A 7,098-nucleotide genomic window follows, 5' to 3' on the forward strand; every position below is an offset into this window, starting at 1 on the left:
CACCCCGAACCCGTCCCATGAAGAAAAAAATAAAATTAAAAATAATTTTATTTCTAAACAATTGACCAGTTAAAAATCCACTTTGAATTTGTATTTTATTTTCTAATAATAACATAATTCGAAACTTTTAAAATGTAAAAAAAATAAAAATAAATTAAATGGGGCAACAATCCCCACACAATTCCCGCCTTGCCTGAACTATGTTATTATTAGGCGAGGGAGGCAGGGTTTTGGCCAAGCAGGCCCCGTCCCGTCCCGTTGCCATCACTACTTATTGATAACCAACCAAGATTCCTATAAGTATTCATTTATGATTTTTAAAAGTGGATTATAATAATATTTAAGCCCCCGTTTGAATCTCATTCCATTAAATTTCATTACATTTCATTTCTCTTTCCTATTTTCAACCACACAATCTTCCATAAAATAATATTACACGTAAATCAAAAATATTTCTTTCTTTTTCAACCATTCATTTTTCAAAAAAAATACTATCCCTCTCATTTTCATTACCAAAAAATGGGGGCCAAACAGAGGCTTATATTTAATTTAAATATATGTTATGTTCCACTAAATCAAATTTTTGTCTCCATCCTTCGAACTATTAGAGGGAAAATGGTGTATTAATTGGAGATTGGATTTACGCTTTCTGGAATGCGTTTGGTGCAAAGCATGGTTCACTTGTTTCAGAAAAAAAATATATATATCACAAAATTTTCAACATATGGACTTTTAATATATTAAAATTAAAATAAATTAAGAACCGAATAAAACTAATCTTTATAAATTCGGAGCTTTTATTCGACAGAATTTATAAATTAATTATAAACGGACAAACTTCATTTTAATCATATAATTCAATGGAGCTAATATTATCGTGCGCTCACCAACATTCGTTTTTATCAATATATAAACTAATTACCAAATGGAGGGATAAAGTTCTCCAAAGTCAAGTATATAACATTGTTTCGCGCGGGTTAATCGCTAACAATTAAAGGGGATCAGACGATTGTGTAAGGGACAAACCTCTTGAGACAAAGTCCCAAAAAGGGGTGTTCTTTTATTGACGATGACTTTACAATTGGAAATGAAAAACAACTTGCCTCCAAGGAACGCAAGCACACGAGTTACTGAAAGAAAAGTGTTTAAGTCTAAAAACTAAGGAAATGAAAATTACATGTTCTCTGTTCGAGAGTTTTGGATTCGGTCCTTTGCTTCTATGTCATTTCTCCCTTTTATACTTCATAGACGATCTCTTTGTGATCAACTACTCTAAAAACTGCTTCATCATCCTATAACTACCCACTTTCTTCGTAATGGCCACCTTGTCATGAAAACTGCCTTTTAACTGCTGCTATTACCCTTCATCGTTCAACCTATTTCGATTGAATTCCTTGAATCGTGGAACGTGATAGGGCTGCTTTAATAACTGCTTTGATAACTGTACTTCTTGATAACCACGACGCGTTGTGTTTGTTAATACCTTGGGCGACTTGAAGGTTTGGGCGAGAATAGAGTAACAGTTCTGGGCGACCGTATGACACTCCATTCGTTCAGATTTTGGGCGACTTGCAAACTTGGGCGCTGGCGTTACCGCGTTCTTGGGCCTCGTTATTTGGGCCTTCATCTTGATTTGTTTGATTGGGCTTCGTTCTTTGGGCTATTTGATTTGGGGATCCTCCAATTGGGCTTCACTCCTTGGGCTGTTCGATTTGGGCTGAATTTTTATATGTCAACAATGACCCCCCAATATGGCAGAATTAATAATAATTATTGAATTTTGCCATATTCACTTTGTGTTTCCAGCAACATTTAAAATTCTCAAGAATTTCAATCATTGTTTCCTTCTATAACTTGAAAAGGTGCGTCGTTTTGCAAACCCTTATAAACCCCAAACACGCCATTTCACTGCTACCAAACCACACCTCATATTTTTTGCGTCTCTTTCACGATTCACTGTTCATCTTTTGCTTCCCTACTACGTAACCCTGAAAAGCTTCATTCCTTCTCAAATGGCTGCTTCACAATCTCAAGCTCACGATTCCTTTAGTTTTGATGACTTTCAGAGACTTCTGAGTCGCCCATACATAACCCCAAGTTTTCTCGCGCCCGCCGACGTTGGACGTAATGAGTTTTACTTGGGTCCTTTCTTCAACAATGCGGAGGCAGTTAAACAGGCGGTGGTGGGTCAACTGTTTCCTTGCACTCATGGCCCTCCTTTTCTAAACTCTCTACCGTTGGGGCCACTTCGCGAAAGAGGTATTCGCATTTGGCCTAAATCTGATGTAGCTTTTCGTAGGTGGCATGCTTGCCTTGTGGGTTATGGTCCTACTAAGGCACTTTTTGATAGCGCTAGGATTTCTAATTTGTTGGAAATCTCTATCCGCCCCCTTACTTTTGATTCAGCACTCTTTTCAATTGCTTTGAGTTTTTGGTCTTCTGAGTATAACACCTTTATTTTCCCTCTTGGCCCCATGTCTATTACCTTAAGGGATGTTGGGGCCCTGGTGAATCTGCCACCTTTGGGCGATACCATTTTTCCTAGTATCTTAGTTTCTGGTGACGTCCCAAAGTTTGGTAGAAACTACACCGATTCTTATTCAAGCCTGCAGACCCTCCACAATCATTCGAGCGCTGAGCCTACCCATACTGATCGAGTGGCCTTCCTTTTAGTTTGGCTTTGTAAATATGTTTTGTGCGTACCAGGTATAAAGCCTTCTCTGAGTTATTTACCTATAGCCCACGAATTGGCGGGTAGCAGGCCTTTGAATTTATGTTCTTTGTTTTTGGCTGCCCTTTATAGAGGCATGGCCTCTCTTCAAGCTCAATTGAAGAATGGTGCATCTCCCACTGGCAGTGGACCTCTTTGGTTCACTCACCTGTAGTTGAGATCCTATTTTCCATCGCTTGGTGCTCTATCCATTTCTCGCCCTTCTGCTAGCTGTTATGGGCTAGCCATGGAGCCCTTAACTCCTGTAAATATGTTCAGAAGGGACATTTTTTCATTCTTTGGATTCAATCCCTTCCTTTTTTCCTTTTCCTCCTTTTTTGACTCCAAACTATGTACATCTCCCTTCCACTATAGATAACGCGAGCACCTCCCTGCTCATTTGAATCTAGTTTTTAACTGGGAGGGAGCTATTTCATGATACTCTAACTGGGACCAATGCCAAAGTGGGGGTAGAGATTTATGCTCCCCAATTTTTTGCTCGTCAGCTTGGTTTTGGCCAAACTTGGCCTGTTCCTCCTTGCTATTCAAGGAACTTAGTTGACCATTTTCATACCATTACTAAGGCAGAGGCTATAGATGCTCGTAATCTTCTTTTAACCAGTCATTTTTCATTGGTCCCATTCAATTCTAGCCACGCCATTCACCCTCTTTTTGAACAACTCTGGTCGTCGGTGAAGAGCAGATTATTTGCGACTGATGCCAATCGTGCCTTTCATTCATTAGACCAACCGAGCATTTCTTCTTCTCCTCCTGTTTTGGTCACTCCTTTATCTGTTCGGAGCCCTTCTTCTTCTCGTCGCACTAAACAGTCTGCTCATCCATCTTCTTATCTCCCTACCAAGCCTACTACGGCCAAAAGTGCTCCAAGCCGCAAACGGTCAGCCTCAGCATCTCCCATTCTGGAGGATGATGTTGATGATGATGCCCCTCTTATCGTCAGGAGGAAGGTAATTAAATTGGTTTACTTACAAGTATACTTTCCCACATTTGAGACTTTTCTGTGTGCTGATGATCTTTTGAACTTTTCAGAAAAGCTCAGCCTCTCCTTCAAAGGCTTTGGCATCGACAACTCCTACTCCATCGTCCTCTGCTGAGGCTACTTCATCCAAACCGGTTGATGAGGGGACTACGCTTAAAGAGACATCTTCAGTCCCAGAGTCCTCATCACAATCCATGGATGAGCCACCTTCTTCCCAGGGCGTCAACCCCCCAAACATCGAAGCAGAAGGTAATTCAATTTTTCGATGTCTTACCTTTGCTCGTGCTGTTGGTTTCTGATTTGTTGCTCTTGAGTTTTGCATGTACTCCTATGAGTCCGCCCGTTGTGGCAACATCTTCTCGCTCAGACAAGGAGAAGTCCTCACGAATGGAGGAGTCGTTGCTGGCAGACTTGGTTGAGGGCATGCCATATTCCACGATTGTTGATGAGGTAGTCTTTGCTTTACTTCTATTTCTATTTTGTTCGTTATGGTGAGCATCTTTAATATTGGCAATTTTCTTTGCAGGATGCTGACAGGATTGTGCGTTCTATCCAAGACTTGTTCGCTACCTGGAGGCAAGTCCAGACATCTCGCCCTGCTCCATCTGATCGTCCTGCTGCTTCTTCAGAGGAAGATTTGAAGTTCCTGAAAGAGTCGATATTTGAGTACGTATCCTTCATGGATATGGATATTGGAAGGGCTAGTGCTGCCAGACACAAGGATGAACTTGAGCACTTGAGTGCGAAGTTGGAGCAAGCACTGACGCTTCCGTCGCTCAATCTTTCTGCCGATTTTAAAGCGACGTTGAAGGTTATCCACTCCGAGGTCCTTTCTATGCTGGCCAAGAATGCTGAACTAAAGGCCAAGCGTACTCAATATCTTCGAGCCGTAGCTGAGAAAGAGTCTTTGCGTATGGAGATTAACAAGGCTGAGGACGAGTTGAAAGAAATCTCTTCCGAAGTCATGATTGAAGACTCTTTGATGGTTAACTTGGCTGCTCAGATGAGGAAACTTCAAGCTAAAATGGACGACTGCAGGGCGAGAATGGCTGCTAAAAAGCGCAACGCCTCCCAGGGAATTGAGCGAACTAAGTCCTTGGTCGAGCAGTACAAGAAGTTGGAAGTTGATGATGATGTTGCGGTTGAATTGAACATCACTTCCTCTCGACGGAACGAGGATTGGGAAAAACTTAGGGAACGAATTCGTTCCATATGGGGTAGACTGTAATTAAGACATACGATGTCTTTTTTTTCTTTTGTAACTTTGTTCATCATTAATGAACATTAACTTTTGTGCATTTACTTGACGTTTTGTTTTTTAGTCGTCAATTCTTTAAGCATTTAACTGCTTTGCGCTAAGAATCTTGTCCATTTCCTTTTGATATTTTCCACCACTTTTCCCAGGACTTTGGGCTATTTAATTCCATTTATTAGACAAGAATGTGGCTGTTCATATTCTGTCTCTTCATCTTCACCCCCTATAAATGCTTCACATTTTTCATCTTCTATCTTCATCTCTTCATTTTATTCTTCGAAATCAATTTGCTGCCATTTCTTGGCATTCTGACGATCAATCTGATCCAAAATGGACTGTTTAGTCCGTCCACCTTACTATTTACCTTGATTTCACCTTTGGTATGGGATATAGGAAATATTTTCTGGCCAGCAGCGAAGTTTTTTCCTTCAAAATTCTTCCCATCGTCTCTTTGTTCTTCACAAGGAGTCAATGATGGAAGGCAATTTTTGGGCTGCTTGTGGGCCACTCTGCTTGTTGAGAGTGCTTCTCAGCTTGCCTGCTGAGAGTGCTTCTCAGCCTTTTTGCTCTCCATTGCAGCGATGCATTTAGGAAGGTGGTGAGGCCAGTACACCATCTTACTCGGCAATCCCACCATTGCAGCGATGCATTTAGGAAGGCGGTGTGAAGCTTACTCAGCGATCAACCGGGAGATCATCTTACTTTAGTTGTATTTTGTAGCACATCCATTATTTGTATCTTTTGTATTCTTGTAATGAACGTTTGATAATAAAGGACTTCATTTGAACGTATTTCGCTCTGACCTTATTGTCTTTTGATCGTTCAAAATGTTTGATTATGTTTTTATCTGTTCACATTCTCATAAAGAAGGAACATATTTTTTCAAATACTTGCCGTTAATGAATCTCACGTGCTTGGTGCCGTCTAAATCTTCCAAGTGATACGCTCCATTGGGTAACACACTGTTTATTTTGTATGGTCCTTCCCAATTGGGCGACCACTCCCCATACTTTGGATCCTTGCTATCCAAAGGGAGTATCGTCTTCTAAACTAGTTCACCCAGGCTGAACGACTTGGCTATGACTTTTTTATTATAAAACTTAGCCATTCTTTACTTTTGAACTTGCAATCTATCTAAGACGTCCAACTTTAATTCGTCTAAACTTAATAAATTTTGAACTAGTGATTCGGCATACTCATCATCATTTAACTTATGTTGCAAGCACACTCTAATCGATTGCACGTTGATTTCTATAGGCAAAACGGCCTCCTGTCCATAAACAAGTTGGAAATGAGTAACTTTGGTACTTGACCGAGGTGATGTTCTGTAAGCCCATAAGGCCTTATTCAAACATTCGTGCCAATTTCTGGCGTTTTCATCTATCATCTTTCTGATAATATTTTTTAGAATCTTATTAGAAGATTCCGCTTGTCCGTTGGATTGAGCGTAGTATGGTGTGGAGTTTACTAATTTAACCCCAAACTCGCTCAAAAATTTGTTCACTTGATCCCCATTCAAAGATGTTCCGTGATCTACCATTAAAGTTTGTGGAATTCCAAACCTATGAATAATGTGATCACGGATAAACTCTATAACATTCTTTTGGGTGATCTCTTTCAAAGGTACCGCCTTTACCCATTTGGTGAAATAGTCGGTCGCAACTATAACAAAATTATGTTGTTTGGACGATGGGGGATAAATCTTCCCTATCAGATCTATCGCCCAACCTTTGAACGGCCAAGGTTTAATAATAGGTGACATCTCTCGTGCTGGCGCCCTTTGTATTGGACCATGCTTTTGGTATGCTAGACAACTCTTTGCATACTGAACGCATAGTTCTCCCATCTTTGGCAAAAAATATCCACTCCTAATAATTAACCATCTCATCCTTCGGCCAGCTTGATGAGCTCCACATATCCCTTCGTGCACCTCAACCATGATCGTCTTGGCTTCTTTCAAACTTACACACTTTAGTAATACACCATCAGAGCGTTTCTTAAACAACTCTTCATCTATTAGTGTATAATTCAGCAAACATAGTTTCGTTTTCCTACTAATCCCTCCATTAGGTTCTTTAAGGAACCCTTTGATCTCTGTTCTCCAATCCACTGCATCTCCATCTTGTATGCAAT

The sequence above is a fragment of the Olea europaea genome, chromosome 1 (genome assembly GCF_002742605.1).
Source record: "Olea europaea var. sylvestris chromosome 1, O_europaea_v1, whole genome shotgun sequence".
Lineage (NCBI taxonomy): Eukaryota > Viridiplantae > Streptophyta > Magnoliopsida > Lamiales > Oleaceae > Olea > Olea europaea.